Source organism: Vipera ursinii, assembly GCF_947247035.1.
Source record: "Vipera ursinii genome assembly, chromosome: 1".
NCBI lineage: Eukaryota > Metazoa > Chordata > Lepidosauria > Squamata > Viperidae > Vipera > Vipera ursinii.
This window is the reverse complement of record NC_139512.1, coordinates 23,168,564-23,187,288: the sequence shown is the minus strand read 5'-3', so window position 1 is coordinate 23,187,288 and position 18,725 is coordinate 23,168,564. Positions and strand designations below refer to the sequence as shown.

The 18,725-nt window shown below is 40.0% G+C and overlaps 2 protein-coding genes across 3 annotated transcripts in view; both read left to right on the top strand.

Annotated features, from left to right (window-relative positions):
* Positions 1–17,222, top strand: part of PTGER2 (prostaglandin E receptor 2) — a 30,145-nt gene extending 12,923 nt beyond the window's left edge. Inside the window, exon 3 of the transcript XR_014494282.1 lies at positions 16,901–17,222. The gene's annotated coding sequence lies outside the window, so the exon portion shown is untranslated. The remainder of the gene's footprint in view (positions 1–16,900) is intronic.
* Positions 1–18,725, top strand: part of GNG2 (G protein subunit gamma 2) — a 432,181-nt gene that overhangs the window by 293,361 nt on the left and 120,095 nt on the right. The window lies entirely within an intron of this gene.

Sequence of the window (18,725 nt, the reverse complement as noted above, 5' to 3'; positions counted from 1 at the left end):
TATGGCACGCGTGCCACAGGTGTCATGCAGAGCCCTCTCTGCGAATACGCGCACCGTCGCCCCAGTCCTAGACCTTCAGCTGGGTTTTATAAAACCTTTTCGCTTTAGGCCTCCACCGCAGTATACAAAAAGAAAAAAAAGGTTCAATTTCAACTTCTCACAGGAAAAAAAAAGATCTTGCAAAGTTGGAATTGATTGATTGAACTTTTTAGTCCCACCCAGTCTGCCATTACCACTGCAGCCACGCCCACCCAATGGGCCACGTCCACTCAATGCACCACGCCCACCCAGCACCAACTTTGGGCCAGTCACTCTCTTTCAGCACAACCCATGTCACAGGATTGTTGTGGGGAAAATAGGAGGAGGAAAACATATTAGGAATGTTCACCACTTTGAATTATTTATAAAGTAATAAAGGTGGGACAAAAATTTAATAAAAAAAATAAATGTGCCAGAAAGATGGTCCCAGAAGATTAGCATCTCTAAGGCCAGTGATATTATAATTCTAGGCTGAAAAATTACTTCTAGATAAAGTTGTTTGGCTTTGTTCTGTTAGGAAGCTCATGGGAATTAGGAAATTTTAATTGAAGTGTGTACCTGATAACATGCACTATAAAATAATGCTAATATATTTCTCCTACTAAATAGAAAAATAAAGTTCAAAAGAGCATTTATTTTTTTCTCATTCAAAAGGTAACTAAATTTTCCTTCTCAACAACAGCGGAGAAAAAAGTTGGAGAAAAAAAAGCAATGACAATCTGTTAGGATGTAAAGGCAAAAGCTTAAAAACAGAATTTCCCTCATTGAATGAGATATTTGATTTCCGGAATATAACCAGTTTAGAACATTTGAATTTTTCAAATTCAGCAACTTTAAGATGTATGAACATCATGGTTGGCTGGGGAATTCTGGGAGCTGAAGTCTACACATCTTAAAGTTCCCAAGTTTGAGAAATTCTGGTTTAGAAGGACTTTTGTTGTAAAGAAAGAAAGAAAACCTCTAATTTCAGGATTCCAAGGGCAGGTTTCTTTTCATAAATTGGAGATAAGCCGTACTTATTCAAAAATAAGGCTTTCTTGAATTCTTTTGAAATTATTTCTGAGAAAATGTAGATAGCCTGTGACTGTACTATGCCAAAATGTAACTTTGGAAACCACTTCTCAAGAAGCTTGGCTATTACAGTGCACTATATAAACATTTACAGTTGTATAATTTGGCCCCAGCAAACTTCCTTGCAGTTTGTGACTTCTTGAAAATCAAGTCATTAATCCGTCACAGTTTGCAATACTGTAAGCTGCGATGGCAAAACATTTGACTCGCTTCCAAAATCTACAGGATGTAGGCTGGCCTTTCGAATAAAAGTGAATAAAAGTGGGAGGAGAAGGTAGCAAATTGCGCAATGAGTGCAGGAGTGACCTGGCTAGAACACAAAGATCTGTGTATATATTGCTTGCGTATTTATCCTGGAGCTACAGAAATATTACCTCTATTTATGAGCATACACTCACACCCAATGTAAAGAAAGAAAACCTCTGGTTCAGGAGAAGCTTATTTTTTATCAGTCTTCCAATAGTCTCAGAATCTACGATGGCGTGTAGCAATGACATTGGGAGTACAAGGGGAATAGTCAGAACCAGGAAAACCATTAGATAAGAGGCACCTTAGTCCACAGAAGGAATTGGGGCATGGCAAACAACAAAAAGGGACCCCCCCCCCAGTTTCTTGGGCTTTAAAGGTGACAGGAGAGATGTACTTTCAGACTTACGAGATTCATCTGGGTGTGCTTCTTGTGTGGACCACCTCACAAGGCTGACACATAAGATGCATCTGGAGGTGATAAAGTGGGAACATAGGAACAAAATAGATACAAAGAGCTTCTCATGCTTCAGGAGAGGAAGCTGAAATGGGTGGAAGAGTAGGCAGGAAGAGAGTGGTGTCTGAATTGGAGAGACAGAGAAGATGACAGATATAAGCAAAGTGGCTGATGATGAATGGCGGGTTTGAGGACAGATCACTGAGTCCATTGAGGATCTGTGAATTCCTGAGTGTATAGAAGATTATTAAAGATGAACAGGATAGTATGATATAAGTATCCTGCCTACCCACTACAGAAATACGGAGAGGGAGAAAAAGACTTGTAGATTAAAGTTCTAGTAACTGCAAGAAGCTGCCAGTTATGTCTAACAAAAATCTTTAATGAACTCTAAAGGGAATTTCATGCAGCTTCGTACATTAAAATAGCTTAAAGTATGCTGATTTGCAGAGGAAACATAACTCCACAGGCAAGAAAAGGGTTAATTCCAGAGGAATTAAGAGTCATAAAATAATGTAGTATTTCTACTGCATGCTCACCAGCTGCTTGCCACTTAAAAAGCTATCTAGTTATAAAAGTCAAGCTGTCAGAGAAAGCAATTTGTTCTATCTTTCATTGTTACAATTAAAAAAAATGAAATGAATCACAGGAAGGTTCTTGTACGCCATGGATTTGTCTCCTACTCCATTGAACAACAGCAAGAAAACCCAACAATAGATGTAGATAGATGTATCATGGAGCAAAGAAATTTACTGAATATCACTGATCAGTCATAATGGCAATCAAGACACATATATCATGCCTTATAGACCATGTTATCTATGAATGTAGCACTGTTAAAAATAATCTCATAAGGTAAGAGATAAACTAAACTGCTAAACTAAGCTAAGCTAAACTAAACCAAGCTAAATTTAGCTAAGCTAAGAGATAAAATAAGATGATAAGCAAAGCTAATAGATAAGATGATAGGATCGGATAGGATCGGATAGGGTAGGATAAGACAAGACAACCTTTATTGTCACTTTTTTCTGTGAACACACTGGCACACATTAAAAAAATGAATTCCAATGTCCGCTCTCAAGAGAATATATATAGACCATTTAGAATACATAGAGTATACAGATTTATTTTGTGCTCCATCTAACCTACTTGGCTGGCCCCACTTAAATGGTCAACCTTGAACCAAGTTGGCTGGCCTGAATTACAGTGACCCTTTCCTTCTTTTCATCTCCTCTTTTTATTATTTCCTCTGTAAAGCAGCTGCTACCTTTATGCATGATTTTATAAATATTCTCTATGGGCACTTCCAGTAATTTAAATCTAGTTCCTGTTTGAAACACATACTTTTTGTTTGTTTGTTTGTTTCTTGAATTGGTTTGCACTAAGTGCGGAGCAGTTATCGTTCAGGATGCCTTAGGAGAGCATGTAGCTTAAGGAAAGAAAGTATGTGACTCTTGGCATACTTCTCGGTAAAAAATAAAAAAAAAGAAAAGGTTTAAGATTTTAAAGGCAATTTTGATGCTGATGGAGTTTTCTGGTTTTCTATAGGTTCCGCAAGGGACACGATGGCTCAGTGGGTTAGGATGCTGAGCTTGTCGATCAGAAGGTTGGCAGTTTGGCGGGTCGAATCCCAAGTGCCGCATAGCAGAGTGAGCGCCTGTTACTCGTCCCAGCTTCTGCCAACCTAGCAGTTCGAAAGCATGTAAAAATGCAAGTAGAAAAATAGGGACCACTACGGTGGGAAGGTAACAGCGTTCCGTGCGCCTTTGGCGTCTAGTCATGCCGGCCACATGACCACGGAGACGTCCTCGGACAAGCGCTGGCTCTTTGGCTTTGAAATGGAGATGAGCACCGGCCCCTAGAGTTGGAAACGACTAGCACGCATGTGCGGGGGAACGTTTACCTTTACCTTATAGGTTCCGCTCTTTTTTAATAGCTGTCAGATCTACAGAAATTGCATACAGTGAAAAGCGGAAACCTGCAATCCAGTAGGAAAACCTGAAAAAATACAAATGTAGACCTAGCAAAAGTGATAAAGTATTTTACACAACAAACATCCCAATCAGTCAATAATACAGCCAGATTTTCTTATCAGCAGCTGTGGTAGCCTACTGACTTTCTCCACTTTATCCAAGTGCCTGATTCTCCGTGATCCTTGCACCAGAAGGGCCCTATCAGGACCTCATTACATCACAAGACCCCTCCCAACCTGCCTGCCAGCCAGTCAGACAGACAGACAGACAGCAGTAGGTGAAGGTAGTCCTTGACTGAGGACCACAACCGAGCCCAAAATTTCTATTGCTAAGCCTTTCTTTTTTTTTATTGAAAAGTTTTTCAATACATTTTATCTTTAACAAAACCAACCCCTCCCCACCCACCCACCCCCTTCCCAACCCAACCCAACCCTCCCCCCTCCCCTTCCCCCCCGACTTCCCAGAGCTAAATACAAGGTATAAAAGTAAAAACAATCATAAACTACCATATGCTAACAACAATGAACTATTAGGTCTATCGCACTTTAGCTCTTATAAAATGACTACAAGCAATATAAATATCACATCGGTACTTATTCAAATGCTAAATGAAACTTTTTAGTCCCATATTTATTCTGGATGTAATCAATCCATCTTCTCCACTCCACAATATATCGTTGTTGCGAATGGTCTTTCAAATACGCCGAGATCTTTGCCATTTCCGCCAGATTAGAAACCTTTAAAGTCCATTCTTCTATAGTCAGCAGTTCTTCCTTCTTCCAGTATTGCCCTACTAAAAGTCTCGCTGCCGTAATTAAGTTCAACATCAACTTTAGTGTCCACAACAGTAGTATCCGTAATAATGCCCAGTAAAAACAATTGCGGACAGAACTTTATCCTTTTCTTAAATATCTTCTGCATATTCCACCAGATTTTAATCCAAAATGCTTTAACCTTTTTACAGGTCCACCATATATGAAAATATATTGCTAAGCCTTTCTTGTATAGTTGCTAAGTGAATCATGCTTCCCCATTGACTTTGCTTGTCAGAAGGTCACAAAAGGTGATCACATGACCCCGGGACACTGCAACCGTCATAAATATCAGTCAATTGCAAAGCATCTGAATTTTGATCACGTGACCACAAGGATGTTGCAAGTGTGAAAAATGGTCATAAGTTCAAACAGTCACTGAAAGAATGGTTGCAAGTCAAGGACAAGCTGTACTGAAGGAAAAATGAGATGGTCAGGAAAAGAAAACGGGTAGTTCTTGATATGCTGAAATGTTCCGTTCTTTCTTTGCTGTTTCTCTTCCCACACTGCACCCCGAGCTCCCACCATACAACTGCTTTGCCAAAGCTTTCCTGGATCATCATTCTCCTGAGAGAGAACTAATGACGGGTTGTCCCAAAGATGCTTTTTCACGAGGCAACTGGACTTTCTCGTTGTTCTTTGAAGACGTTTCTGCTTCTCATCCAAGAAGCTTCTTCAGCACTGACTGGATGGTGGGGAATGGAAAGATTTATTCTCCTTACAGACAGCTGGTCATTTGCATTCTTGTAGTGAGTATTTAATGGTAACTGGAGGCTTATCTGTGTCTTCAGGGTCGCCTGAGTAGATAAGCCTCCAGGTAGCATTAATGACTCTCTAAAAGAATGCAAATGACCAGCTCTCTGTAAGGAGTATAAATCTTTCCATTCCCCACCATCCAGTCAGAGCTGAAGAAGCTTCTTGGATGAGAAGCGAAACGTCTTCAAAGAAAAAAAAGAAAGTTCATTTGCCTCATGAAAAAGCATCTTTGGGTTAACTATGACCTGGATGACTGAGAATCTCCATAGGTTGCCAGAAGTCATGCTGAAACCCTAGTTTCTCCCCATTTAAGCAATTGAAATGTATAGAAAGATGAGAGAGAGAGCAACATATACAACAAGCAAATTAGTAAGCCCCTGTCCTCATCTGAGTGATACATTTTCTGAGCAGCGCAGATATTAATTAAAACGGTCCATGGTTAATTTGGCTCTCAGTCTGATTTCTACAGAGGGGAAGAGATGCACTTAGACTGAATACCAGGTTTAATTGTAAGTAACTATCAGATCATCTTTCTGAGTCCCTTTTTTCCATTCAAGCTACTTCCAATTATTGGACACCAGTAGTGCAACAGAGATTGTTTAAGAGATTGTCTCTATATTACTTTGTCTCTATATTACAGCTTGCAATTCAACCCAGAAGAGATAAAATATATCAAGAGAGATTAAATTTAATTCTCATAAAGTGAACCTGGGGAAAAATATGAGATTTTAAAATGCTGAACACACTCTGAAACTATTCTACTCATAACACACAAAGATGTATTTATTTACGTACATACATACGTACGTACATATGTATGTAATATTCAAGATTTGAGCTAAAACAAAGTAGAGCAGAGCTAAACTGGAAGATTCCTACAGTTACAGAGTTGTATACAGACTAAGGACAGCAATAGCATCAAATTTTATATCATTTAACTGTGTTTGAAATCACTTTATTAATTATATATCTGAAGTCTTATGCAGTTTTTCATATTATCTGCCTTCTCCCTAACTACTGTAGGTATTAGATTAGTAGAGAGGTGAACAATTTTACTGATGATTGATCTATTATATTTGAACTGCAAAAATATCTGAAGGTGCTGGTTTCAGTAGCTACACAAAATCAAGAAACTGGTTGTTAAGTCTAGATTGTAACCCTAAGTGCCCATCCCTTATATTATCAGGATACTTTGTCAGACAGGGAGACAGTTCAGAGTTTGGGTGAATAATTTAGCAGAGCGGGAAGGTTAAATGCCTTCCATTTAGCACTACCTGATGAAATTTCAACCTCACATCTGTTTTTTTTAAAAACGTAAAGGTCAAAGCCTGAAGATCCACTTACAGATATTACACATTGCGTAGTTTAGCCCTCAGTGTTTATTCAACAAAAAGCTATCCAGAAGAAGATCTTTAAAAGCTTCATTTAAATCAAGGAGTTGGAGAAACAAGTCAAATATAAAAAGGAAAGAATTCCAAGCCTGGGGGGAAATGAGCAGTTAGGGCCAAAGACAAGCAGTAGGAGATCTAACTAGAAAATTGTACAGAACAAAGTAGAAAAACCAGAATGGGACAACTTGGTGCAGCCAATTCACAACAGCCAACTTGCTATGGCCAACTTGCTGCAGGACAATTCACCATGGCCAACTCATCACAGTGACCAACTCGCTGTGGGACAATTCAACAATTCAATTTAAGTATTTGAAACAATTAAAAATATTTTAATTTCTGCAATTCACATTTCATTCTGTCCCTCCTTTTGCATCCTTTTAAAAAAATTATTCTATTCCACATTTTTTTAGATTTTAGTGTAACTCTTGAGTCACAGCAAATTGGCATGGCAAGTTGGCCGCGCCCGGTTGGCCTGTTGAGTTGGCTGTGTTGAGTCGTCCTAGAGACCCTAGAAAAACGGGTACTGCTTGACTATAATGAATGTGAAATCCATTCGACAATCCACTTTTAAGGGCTATTTTGTCAAGCATTTTGTTCTGAATATTGCCAAATTATTCATCAGGCAATATTGTAGCCACTGAATGATCTTGGACTCTCTCTTTTTACCCCTTTTGTCTCCCCAATCTATTTCATAGGACTTTCAGAGATGACCATCTGCCATTATCCTTGAGTTTGTTTGTTTGTTTTTTTGTCGTTTTTTTCAGGGGGACACACAAGATCACAACGTGAAACTTAAACAATGCATAATTTTAAAAATGACCTAGTTATAAACCCAAATGCAGACACCTAATAATTGCAACAGAACTGGATTTCTGTAATAGGCTTTTCATCGGTTTTCCACTGAGGATGAATAAGAAAGTTAAATTGCAAAATTATTGGATAATATCACAGCCATCCTAAGCCAGCCAGTGCTTTTATGGATCATTCAAAACCCAGATTATAGGAAAGGCAACCTACTCTCTTACGTGACTACCTGTGTATTAATTTCATTTTTGGATGCTCTGATTGGTCCATCACCAAAATCAGTAAAGGTGATGGATGAGCTTTGGCTTCTAATTCTGAAATTCCATCTCAAAAAACCACACAGCCAGTTCTATCAAGATTGCTTCTCATTTTTAAAATATCCTTCTAATGGGTACTTTGGAAAGTATTTAAAAAAATAATTTTTAAAGTATTTGACTTGCCCTTTTTGCTTTCAACTTCCTTCCCCTCTGTGGCTTAATAAAATAATCAGAGACTTTATGTCTGATACGTAATCTTTTCTCCCATCAGTGAAAAAGAAAAAAAAAGGAAAAATCCCTGAGGCTCACACTAATTTCAAGGTCTGGCTTCTGGTTACGAAAAAACCTTGGATCTTGTTTATTTAATACAAAATATTTCCATTCAAGGGGACGTGGCATTTTAGCCCGTGGCTTTAAAATGTGAAATGTATTGCATCATTTGGGGAAAGTGAGGTAGGTAGTTAAAAAGAGTGTACAACTGCAGAGAGGCCTGGGAGGGGGGGATCATTTCCCCTCTCCACTAATTAGCTGTACCCCCATTCCTGTTATATCTTACCTGCATTGGACTGTTGGAATACCAAATGTTGTGATGTGGTCTGAGCCTCTTGTTTTTATTGCTTTATGATATCTCCAGACTGCCTTTTCTCTGGAAGGCTGAGTTTTATCCCCACAACAACCACCTTTCAAACAAAGATTAGATTATGAGGGAGCAACTGGCCCAAAGCCACTCAGTGAACTCTGTGGTCAAGCAAGAACTTGGACTATTTCCATGTTCATTACTTAAAGACCACCCACCACTCACAGTGGTGGCAGAAAAAGCGCTGCTGTCATAAATGAGATTGCACAGATCATCAACATTATCCCGATTTTGCAGCAGTCCAGGGCAGAACAGAATTATCCTCGTGGTGGGTGTGCTAATACATTCCCTCTTTGCTGCTTCTCCCCTCTTTGCTGTTGTTATCCTTCTTCTTTCTCAACAGGAGGTGAGAAGAATGTACAAACCAGAGTGCTGAACCTAGGAATTGCTGCTGGGTGTACCTTGCCTCATTTCTGATATACCCCATTTCACTTTTGTGCTTTCTCCATACTCAAGCTTTGCCCAACTGCACCTTTTCCTCCCAAAATAAATGTAGTGATTTGTGGCTTTTGGCTCCCCTGATTTTAGTTCTAGGAATTCTTGGGTACTTCCTGTGGCACTAAATGACATAGCAAAATTGACTAACACCATTAAGGAAAGCTGTTAGAATGTGAATTTGGAAATCTGCTCAGTACCAAATTCTCACAGTACCCCATGTTGTGTGGCTGTAGTAATATTATCCTTATTATCTTTTTTACTACACCTTCTTATTGGGATGATGATGGTGGATGATTCTGTTGCTTTGCATGTACACTGAGATCTTCTGCACCAAAGACAAATTCCTTGTTTGTCTAATTACACTTGGCCACATAAAGTGTTCTGTTCTGTTCTGTTCTGTTCTGTTCTGTTCTAGTCTAGCCTAGTCAAGTCTAGTCTAGCCTAGCCCAGACTAGCCTATCTTAATTTTTCTTCCTGATTTTATCCACACTGCACAACTTTTGAAAGCTTTTCTGGTGTGCTGATGCATTAGAGCATTATAGGGTGGGGCAAGGCAAAAGAAAGAGAAATAGTTTAGAAAAATGATAAGCCTTATTTAAAAAAACAGGTAGCTGCTGAGAAAGAGCTTCTTAGCTCAGGAATACAATAATAATGTCAGAGTACCACCACGAAGAGCTCATCTCAGGTGGGCTAGCTCATTGCTTAAGAACTGTGATCCAATATTGGGGGGGGGACACACGTATGAGGCTTCTCAGTTATGATAATGTCCTAAGGAGTAACCTTGGCCTGAGGTTACATGATGATAGTTTAAGGATCAGGCTGCCAAGATAGAATTACTCCACTGAGCTTTTGAAGGGTGATATTGCCCTAGATTGGTGGGTGCCTGTGACAGCTGTTACGATTCTTCCAGGTACTTATTTTTATTATATTCTTAGTTGTGGATTTATCTGTATTGTTTTTATTAATGAAAATGACTGAGAGCCTTTGAATGCTAATAAAATAGAGAGAAAGAAAGAGAGAAAGAAAGAGAGAAAGGAAGGAAGGAAAGAAGGAAGGAAGAAAGAAAGAAAGAAAGAGAAGAGAGAAAGAAAGAAAGAAAGAAAGAAAGAAAGAAAGAAAGAAAGAAAGAAAGAAAGAAAGAAAGAAAGAAAGAAAGAACAAGGAGAACTGGTATTGAGGGTAAGGGAGAAGGGATGGCAGCAGGGGTATGACCCCAAGTTTTGATAAAACATCTCTGTGGCAGTTCCAGAAAGAAGGTTGCCTATACTGATTACCTACCCTAAATTTTAGGCCCTTTGGTGTAGCAACAAATCCTACTTAAGAAGAGAACAGCAGAAGTTGGTGTCTTTAAGAAGAGATTGGACAGCCATTTGTCTGGAATGGTATAGGGTCTCTGCTTGAACAGGGGGTTGGATTAAGAGGTCTCTTCCGACTCTCTTATTCTGTATTTTATATTCTGATTTCAGCTGAAAGAAAGAAAAGTAGCTTGATCCAAGGCCTCTTGAATCAAACGGTTAAAGCCATTTCCTGGCTCTCATTTCTGAGACTCTGAAAGGCCAGGTGGCATCTTATGTCAATATAATTTCTTTTGAGATTTTTCCCCTTTTGACCTAGCAGCCTGATACTTGGGAATGCATGAGTGATTCACCCAGTTTTCCTTGCATTGTCATCTCCCTTTCTCTCACTTTGCTCTTTGCTATATTCCCTGCCCCTAATGAAGTGAATTGTGACACCCACAAATGCTTATGCAATGATAACTCATTTCCCTTGAGAGAACCACAAGACAAAAATGACTAGCTGAAAATAGCAACATGAGCCTTGGGTTATAGGTTTTTGGTCCACCTTTGAATATAATTCCATTTGATCATTTCAAATGAACTATCATTTGGATTAAAAGTCCCCACCAAGCCCTTGGATGGGTTATGGGACTCAATAGACTCTCTCCTTCACCCCTAAACCCCCACTTCCTTGTTTGTAAAGTACCTTATGTAACTGCATTTTCTCCAACGCAAGTAATTTAATTTGGAACAAACCAATGATAAAGATGGCACGCTGACCTCAGCAATACATTTTCTTTCCTTGAGAACATTAGGAACTGTTAGCTATATGAGAAGGAATAGAGATCACTTACATTGTTGGTGTTTCACCAAAATGCTTTTTCCTCATTCTTTGGAGGCATCTCCATTCAGCTACACAGCCAATTGAAGTCGGGCATCATCAAAATAAAATAAATAAAACGAAATAAAGAAATAAATAATGAGACCAGTATAAAATTAGTGTTGACCTAAACAGAGCCTTGCTGTACCTTCAAGGCTTAGCAGATGATGGTAGAAACCTCTGCAGCTTTGTCAGAGCCATCTTTTAGACTCAGCTGAGTAGGCTCAAACCTTGAACTACAAGAATTGGAATGACACTAGATGACAACAGAGATCTTTGTATTGCATTAATACCATCCAGTGGAAAATAAAGTGTTCATAGCCCAGATATGATAGCTTTTGTGTCCTTTAGTCAGAGTTGATTCCTGGTTACTGCCCAGACTAGTCCCTTTAGTTTTCTTGGCAAGATTTTGGAAATAGTTTGTCATTGGCTAAGAGCAGGGGTAGGCAACCTTGGATCTTTTATGACTCGTGGACTTCAACTCCCAGAATTCCTGAGCCAGCCATGCTGAGGGGAAAGGGAGAGGTTTCCAAGCTGAGTCATGCTGGCTGAGGAATCCTGGGAGTTGAAGTCCACGAGTCATAAAAGAGCCAAGGTTGCCTACCCCTGGCTAAGAGAGAATCACTGGTGAAAGGTTACTCAGCTGGCTTTGTTCCTAGGACAGAATTAGAGTTCACAATTTATTCTAGCACCTTAACCATCACGCCAAACTGGCTCTCTTATTCAAACTTCAATAAGAAAGTGGAGCTGCACATAGTATTATTTGTGAGTACTGAATAAAATTATTGATACTTTAGAAATTTGGTGTTGGAGAATATCATGGACAATAAAAAAAAACAAATGAATCATTGAACAAATCAACTCAGAGTTCTCACTCAAGACACAATGACCAGGCTCTCATTATCTTACTTCAGACACATTATGTGAGGACCTCGCGCTCTGGAAAAGGCTGTAATGCTGGGAAAGGTGAAAAGAAAGAGGATGACCAGCAGCAAGATGGATGGGCCCAATTACAGTGATAGTGGGTGCACAATTGAAAGAGCAGGTTAAGGACAGCTCATTATGGAGAAACGGTTGTTAGGCATAAAAACAAAATTGATGGAACATGATGAATAATCAATTATTGCTGCTAAAATATCAGAATAGAAAAGCTTTCCTAGATCATACCAAAATCTCATCTAACTAGCATTTTGCTTCCCACAGTAGCCAATCACATAAGTCTTTGCAAGCTGAGGTCTAGAGGAAAACTCTGTCTTCATTATAATCAGAAGCTAGATGGACTCATCCCAAGGGGAAAAGACAAGTAAACTGGAAGGGGAATATTGTGACCAAAGATCCGATAAAACCGAGATCCAACATTACCCTAGCCCCAGTTTCCCTAATAATGAACATCTTTGTTGGGTTAAATTATTACATTCAGAACAGACACATTGCTCTTTTTTCCCCCAAACAAAGGCTACATCCACCTAGCTCCAGGAAATGTGAGGATGTGGCATCTTGCCTAAGTTTTTAATTATGAGCCAGATGGGTCAGAGGTTCTCTATTAGAGGGAATGACTACTTCAGTGCTTCTCAAGCTTCTCCTCTTTAAGATGGTGGACTTCTAGAATTCCCCAGCCAGCAATTCTGAGATTTGAAGTTCACACATCTTAAAGGGGTCAAGGTTGAAAAACATTGCTCTACTTCCTACAATAACACCCTTTCCAAATGTCCCCTTTACTCCTCCCAACTCCCCACTAGGTATCCAGGTCGCCTCTGCCAAGTATTACTTACTGTTCTATCATAACCTCACTTCCTTTTACAGCTGGTTGTCCTAATTCCATTAATAGGTTCTGCTAACGAGAGGCTGCAGAGGGCTTGGGCAAAATAATGCAATAAGGAGGAAATGGCTTTTCTTCTCACTGACCATGTGCCATCTCTGGAACCTGGAAGTTGATGAATAGAAATGAAAACCATCTCTCTCCTGAGAGCTACTGGCCCAAGGTAGCCGATTAAGCCTTTTATAATCTAATGCTGGACCAGAAATCCCATCATGACCAGCTGGCCTGGGCGAGAAGACCGGCCTGGGGAAAGTGGAACAAAATCTGTGATCACAACTTCTTCTATATCCTCTTTTTCCTCTTCTTGCTCTGATAAGACTGCAGTGCTTCAAACACTTTTTTAAAAATGTGCTTTGAAGGATAGCAGGGCATCGGTCTGCAACTGTTTAAAACAGCCCTATTTCCTTTTCATCATGATGATGTGACAGCTGAAGGCAGCCACATGATCCTGGGGGGAAAATGTTGCTGCTGCTTGAAAGGGTTGCAGGCTGGTGCTAAGTTTGCACCTGTATGTATTCCAAAGCAGGGGTCCCCAACCCCAGGCTTTGGACCAGCAACAGTCCATGGGATGCCAGAACCGCAAACAAGGAAGTCCCATCTGCGGAATACAGGCAGCGCACAAAACCACACCCCCTATGGTCCACAGAAAAACCTCTCTCCATGGAACCAGTCCCTGGTGCCCAAAAGGTTGGGGGGGCACTGCTCCAAAAGACCTATTTTGAATCATTTCCAAAATGCTGCCTGACCCTATTAATTCATTACCAAGCCTTTTTTTTCCATTAAGAGGTTTTGGGGGATTACCAAAATCATCATATGCTCATTCAGCTATCATGATTTGCAGAATCAACAAATCATGGTTTGATTAATATCAGAAAGAATGAAGAAACCTTATGCAAAGGGGTAGGCATGGAAATGAAAAGTCCTATCTAGGTTGGAGGTTTACCTTAATAAACGTTGGTTTCTTTTCTAGTAGACATCACACAGGCAGATGATGTCACCATTCTACCTGGGCTGTTTATGTCATAACTGGGAAACGGCTCATGCATAAATCATCCTCCAGCGAACATGGGTGTCGTTACAATTTCCTCACAGCAAACTGAATTTTCCAAAGCCCACTCCTGGTCCTTTTTTTTTTCAGGACTTCAAAATGAAAGAATGACTTCCTTGAGAAAATCATCCTCTTTCCAGGTTGTACAAAATTTGGCTGAAATGAACCATTTCTATGAAAATGGGAGTATACAGGAGGATGTCTGAGATTATTTTTATTTATTTATTTTTTTATTTTAATTCCATTTATATCCCGCCCTTCTCCGAAGACTCAGGGCGGCTTACAAGCTTAGCAGTAGCCTTCATTCTATGTATATGCCTGCTTGTTAGGGCTTTCACACACACACACACCCAAGCGGCATTATTACAAAGTCAGCTTAATTGCCCCCAACAATCTGGGTCCTCATTTTACCTACCTCGGAAGGATGGAAGGCTGAGTCAACCTTGAGCCTGGTGGGACTTGAACCTGCACTAATTGCAGGCAGCTGGTGTTACTTAAGGAGGCATTAGCCCACTGCTCCACCAAGGCTCTTATCAAGTATGCCTACATGTCACCAGGAGAAGAAAATAGGAGTAGGTGTGGGTGTGCAGGTGTGGGTGTGTTGTCCCCCCTGCCAACTCAGTTCCCCCTTCTCAGTTCCAGTTATACTCTCATCATGCAGTTTCCAAGCCACCATCTCTTCCATCACTACCACCACCACACCTTTTTTTTAAGCTTTTGGGTGGCAGAAAAGGGGAGCATTTCTAGAAGTAATTAAGCTTTCTGGAAAAGGTCTGGCCAGACTCTCCTACCACAAAATGAAGACAGCCAGATTCCTCTTGTTAGTTTCCTGCCCCATATCTGCAGATAATTGTCCTGCCTTGATTCAAGCATACAGTATTCAAACAAAGAGATCCAAGGACCAGAGATTTTTTTAATTTAAACAAAAAAAAATCAATATCCATATGTCGCCTGAGGACCACAAGTTGCCAGTTGCCAAGCTGCAACAAGTGATATATGTTGGGGATTCCCAGAGTAAGAAAACAAAGACCGGAGGAGGAAAAAAGTAAGTAGGGAAGTCATATCTTTCTTCAGAAGCAATCAGAAGAGAGACAAAGTGGAGTGAGTTCACAGGAGGACTGCACCTTGCATTCAAGCTACCTCTTTTGTGGCAAGACAAAATAGTGAGCAAATCACCCTTCCTTCCTTCCTTCCTTCCTTCCTTCCTTCCTTCCTTCCTTCCTTCCTTCCTTCCTTCCTTCCTTCCTTCCTTCCTTCCTTCCTTCCTTCCTTCCTTTCCTTCTGAATCATAGAAATTTCCCTCATTTTTGTGGAACTACAGCTGAAAAAGCAGCCCCTTTTTTCTGCTCTCCTTCAAAAACTGCATAGCTTCCCAGAGCTTTTATACACAAACCCTCCCTCTTTCCTCTACCAGTTTATATAACCCGTATTTGACTTAAAACATCAAACCCGCACAGGGGATCTTGCCAAGAGATACATTCTTGGGAAAGTTGCAGCCATGTGCTGCCTGAAATTAGAGCAAACATAGCCCAGAGCTGCATCATGTATATCAGCATTATTCATGTGATCTTTCTACAAAAGAAGGAAACTAAATCTTTCCTCTGAATTTTCCCACCAAAGTTAATAATAACATGTTAATAATAACATCACGTTGTATTGATGATAGTTATCTGGGCAAATTACAAATTATCAGCTTGGAAACCTTTGGTGGCAGTGTGTGTGTGTGTGTGTGTGTGTGTGTGTGTGTGTGCGTGTGCATACAGTGTGTGTGTGTATGCATGCATGTATGCATGTATGTATGTATAACTACAGGGGATGTGTGTGTGTGTGTGTGTACGTAGGGACGCGGTGGCTCAGTGGGTTAGGACGTTGAGCTTGTCAATCAGAAGACTGGCAGTTTGGCAGGTCGAATCCCGAGTGCCGCGTAACAGAGTGAGCGCCTGTTACTCGTCCCAGCTTCTGCCAACCTAGCAGTTCGAAAGCACGTAAAAATGCAAGTAGAAAAATAGGGACCACTATGGTGGGAAGGTAACAGCGTTCCGTGAGCCTTTGGCATCCAGTCATGCCGGCCACATGACCACGGAGACATCCTCGGACAAGCGCTGGCTCTTCGGCTTTGAAACGGAGATGAGCACCGGCCCCTAGAGTTGGAAACAACTAGCACGCATGCCTTTGCATATATATATATATATATATATATATATATATATATATATATATATATATATATATATATATATCCTCTCTGGAAAGCAATGCCTAAAATGTATTTAATTTTCAACATTTATATTATGCAATTTCACAGGTTTTTTTAATTATCCCAAATCAAATTATAAAGAATGTTGTGCCCTGCAAAACTGTTAGATTTGCATTAGCCTGTTTTGTCCAGTGGCTCTAAATGGCACAAAGGCTTTGTTTCTCCATACAGTAACAGGAGTTTTCTTCTAATGATACATTGGAAATTAGTCTTGATTCCTTCTTCGAATAATTGAAACCCACAGGAACTGAGTAAAAGATTGCAAAGCTTTGGCCATGTTTCACATCTGAGTACATGCCAGATAGAGAAAGGATCCTATACAGGGGGTCCTTGACTTACGATCTCAGTTGAGCCCAAAATTTCTGTTGGTAAGTGAGTTTTGTCCCATTCATGACCTTTCTTGCCACAGCCGTTAAGTGAATCACTGCAATGTTAAGTTAGTAACCCAGTTAAGTGAACCTGGTTTCCCCGTTCGTTGCTTTTGCTTGTCAGAAGGTTGCAAAAGGTGACCACATGATCCTGGGACACAGCAATGGTCATAAGTATGAACCAGTTGCCCAGCTTCTGAATTTTGATCATGTGACCATGGGGATGCTGCAATGGTTGTAAAGTGTGAAAAATGGTCATGCCACTTTTTTTCATTGCCATTGTAATTTCGAACGATCACTAGATGAACTAAATGAACTTATGTAACTAAATGAACTTATGTAACTACCCATACCTTTAATTATTTTGCAGAAGAAGCAGTTCCATAAAGTATAGTCTGATGTCTCACTTCTCTCTTCTGGAACCTCCATGTCCAAGGTATTAAGACTGTTTCTTATAGAACAAGGGTGTCAAACACGTCACGTGATGTGTAATGACATATATTTTTTTATTTTTTTATTTTAATTCCATTTATATCCCGCCCTTCTCCGAAGACTCAGGGCGGCTTACAAGCTTAGCAGTAGCCTTCATTCTATGTATATGCCTGCTTGTTAGGGCTTTCACACACACACCCCAAGCGGCATTATTACAAAGTCAGCTTAATTGCCCCCAACAATCTGGGTCCTCATTTTACCTACCTCGGAAGGATGGAAGGCTGAGTCAACCTTGAGCCTGGTGGGACTCGAACCTGCACTAATTGCAGGCAGCTGGTGTTACTTAAGGAGGCATTAGCCCACTGCTCCACCAAGGCATTAGCCCTTCTTCCCATTGCCAGAGCTGGGGTAGGCGCAGCTTCCGCATGACACATCTGGCCTGCAGGCCGGCAGTTTGACACCCATGTTATAGAAGATGTAGAGTAGTTAGGCCATGGCTTTGAAGAAAGTATGCTTTACAGTAGCTATTAGAAAAACAGCAGCTTAGCAGAAAAACAGAGGGGGGTGGAGGGAGAAAGCACCTTTGACCTGCCTTGACTATTGTGGTTATAAGAGGGAAGGAAAAAGGGAAAGGAAAAAACTCTGCCAGGTCTTCAAGATTCTGCTATTACTGTTTATATCAATCAAAGTAGAGTGCTAATATTTCGTGTGGTTTCTCTTTCCTGTCCTGGTCTACCACAAAGGGCTGATAGAAGCCATTTTTGTCATTTGTTCCTGGCAAATTATCATAAACTTGATTTTTCCAGAACTGGGTTGATGATGTTCATCACGGTTATCTATTAGTAATTTCTTTTAAAAAATTAAGCAGATTTATTCAGATGCATTCATAGAGATAGCTTGCAAGCAATATATCGTTTCCAAGAACATATACATTTTGCAGGTTGATCATCAAATAAATTTTAAGGTGCCAGATGTTTTTAACTGGGTACTATTTCAGGAGAATGTAAGAAAAAGAAGCAGTGGCTCCTGATTTATATTTCCGCTTGGTTGTAAATCATCTTTTAAATATAGCACCGATGGGAAACTAAGGGATCCTTTCGTTGGCACAGGTTGAGAAGTGATTACTTAGTCATTTCAAAATATAAATTTATGGTCTCCAATAAGCAAACAATAAAATATTTTTATCTTTGATTATCTGCTGCAGAAAGCCAAGTAATTCTGAGTGAAGAGCTGCTAATGCTTAGGGAGATCTGATCTGTTATTGGGGTTTTTTTTAAGTTAAGTTCTTACAGTAAGAACAATTTGACTGTGGAACCAATTCCTCAGAGACGTGGTGCACTTATGTAAGGCCCCAAGAACCAGGAATGACTCATAGGGTTATTTTTTAGTAGTTTTCTTTATTGTTCTTCACTCACCGGTAGACAGATTCTTGCCAGACTAAAGCAATTATTTGCATAACTATAGGTATACTTCGGGAAAAGTTAGGAGGAGCCATTTAACCTTCTTCCTGCCAACCAAACTTTCCACGTTTTGCTGCCTCCTTGCCCTCTGGAATGCAGCCTCTCCATCCTGGGAATCCAAAATACATTTCCCCACAACTTATAATAATAATAATAATTTTATTTATATACTGCCCTTCTCCCAAAGGACTCAGGGCGGTGAACAGGGCAGATATATAAAAAATACAAAAATACAAAAGTTAAAAGAAAATTAAACATATGCCCAACTAAAACAGTAAATACATATATTTAAAAATGACAATA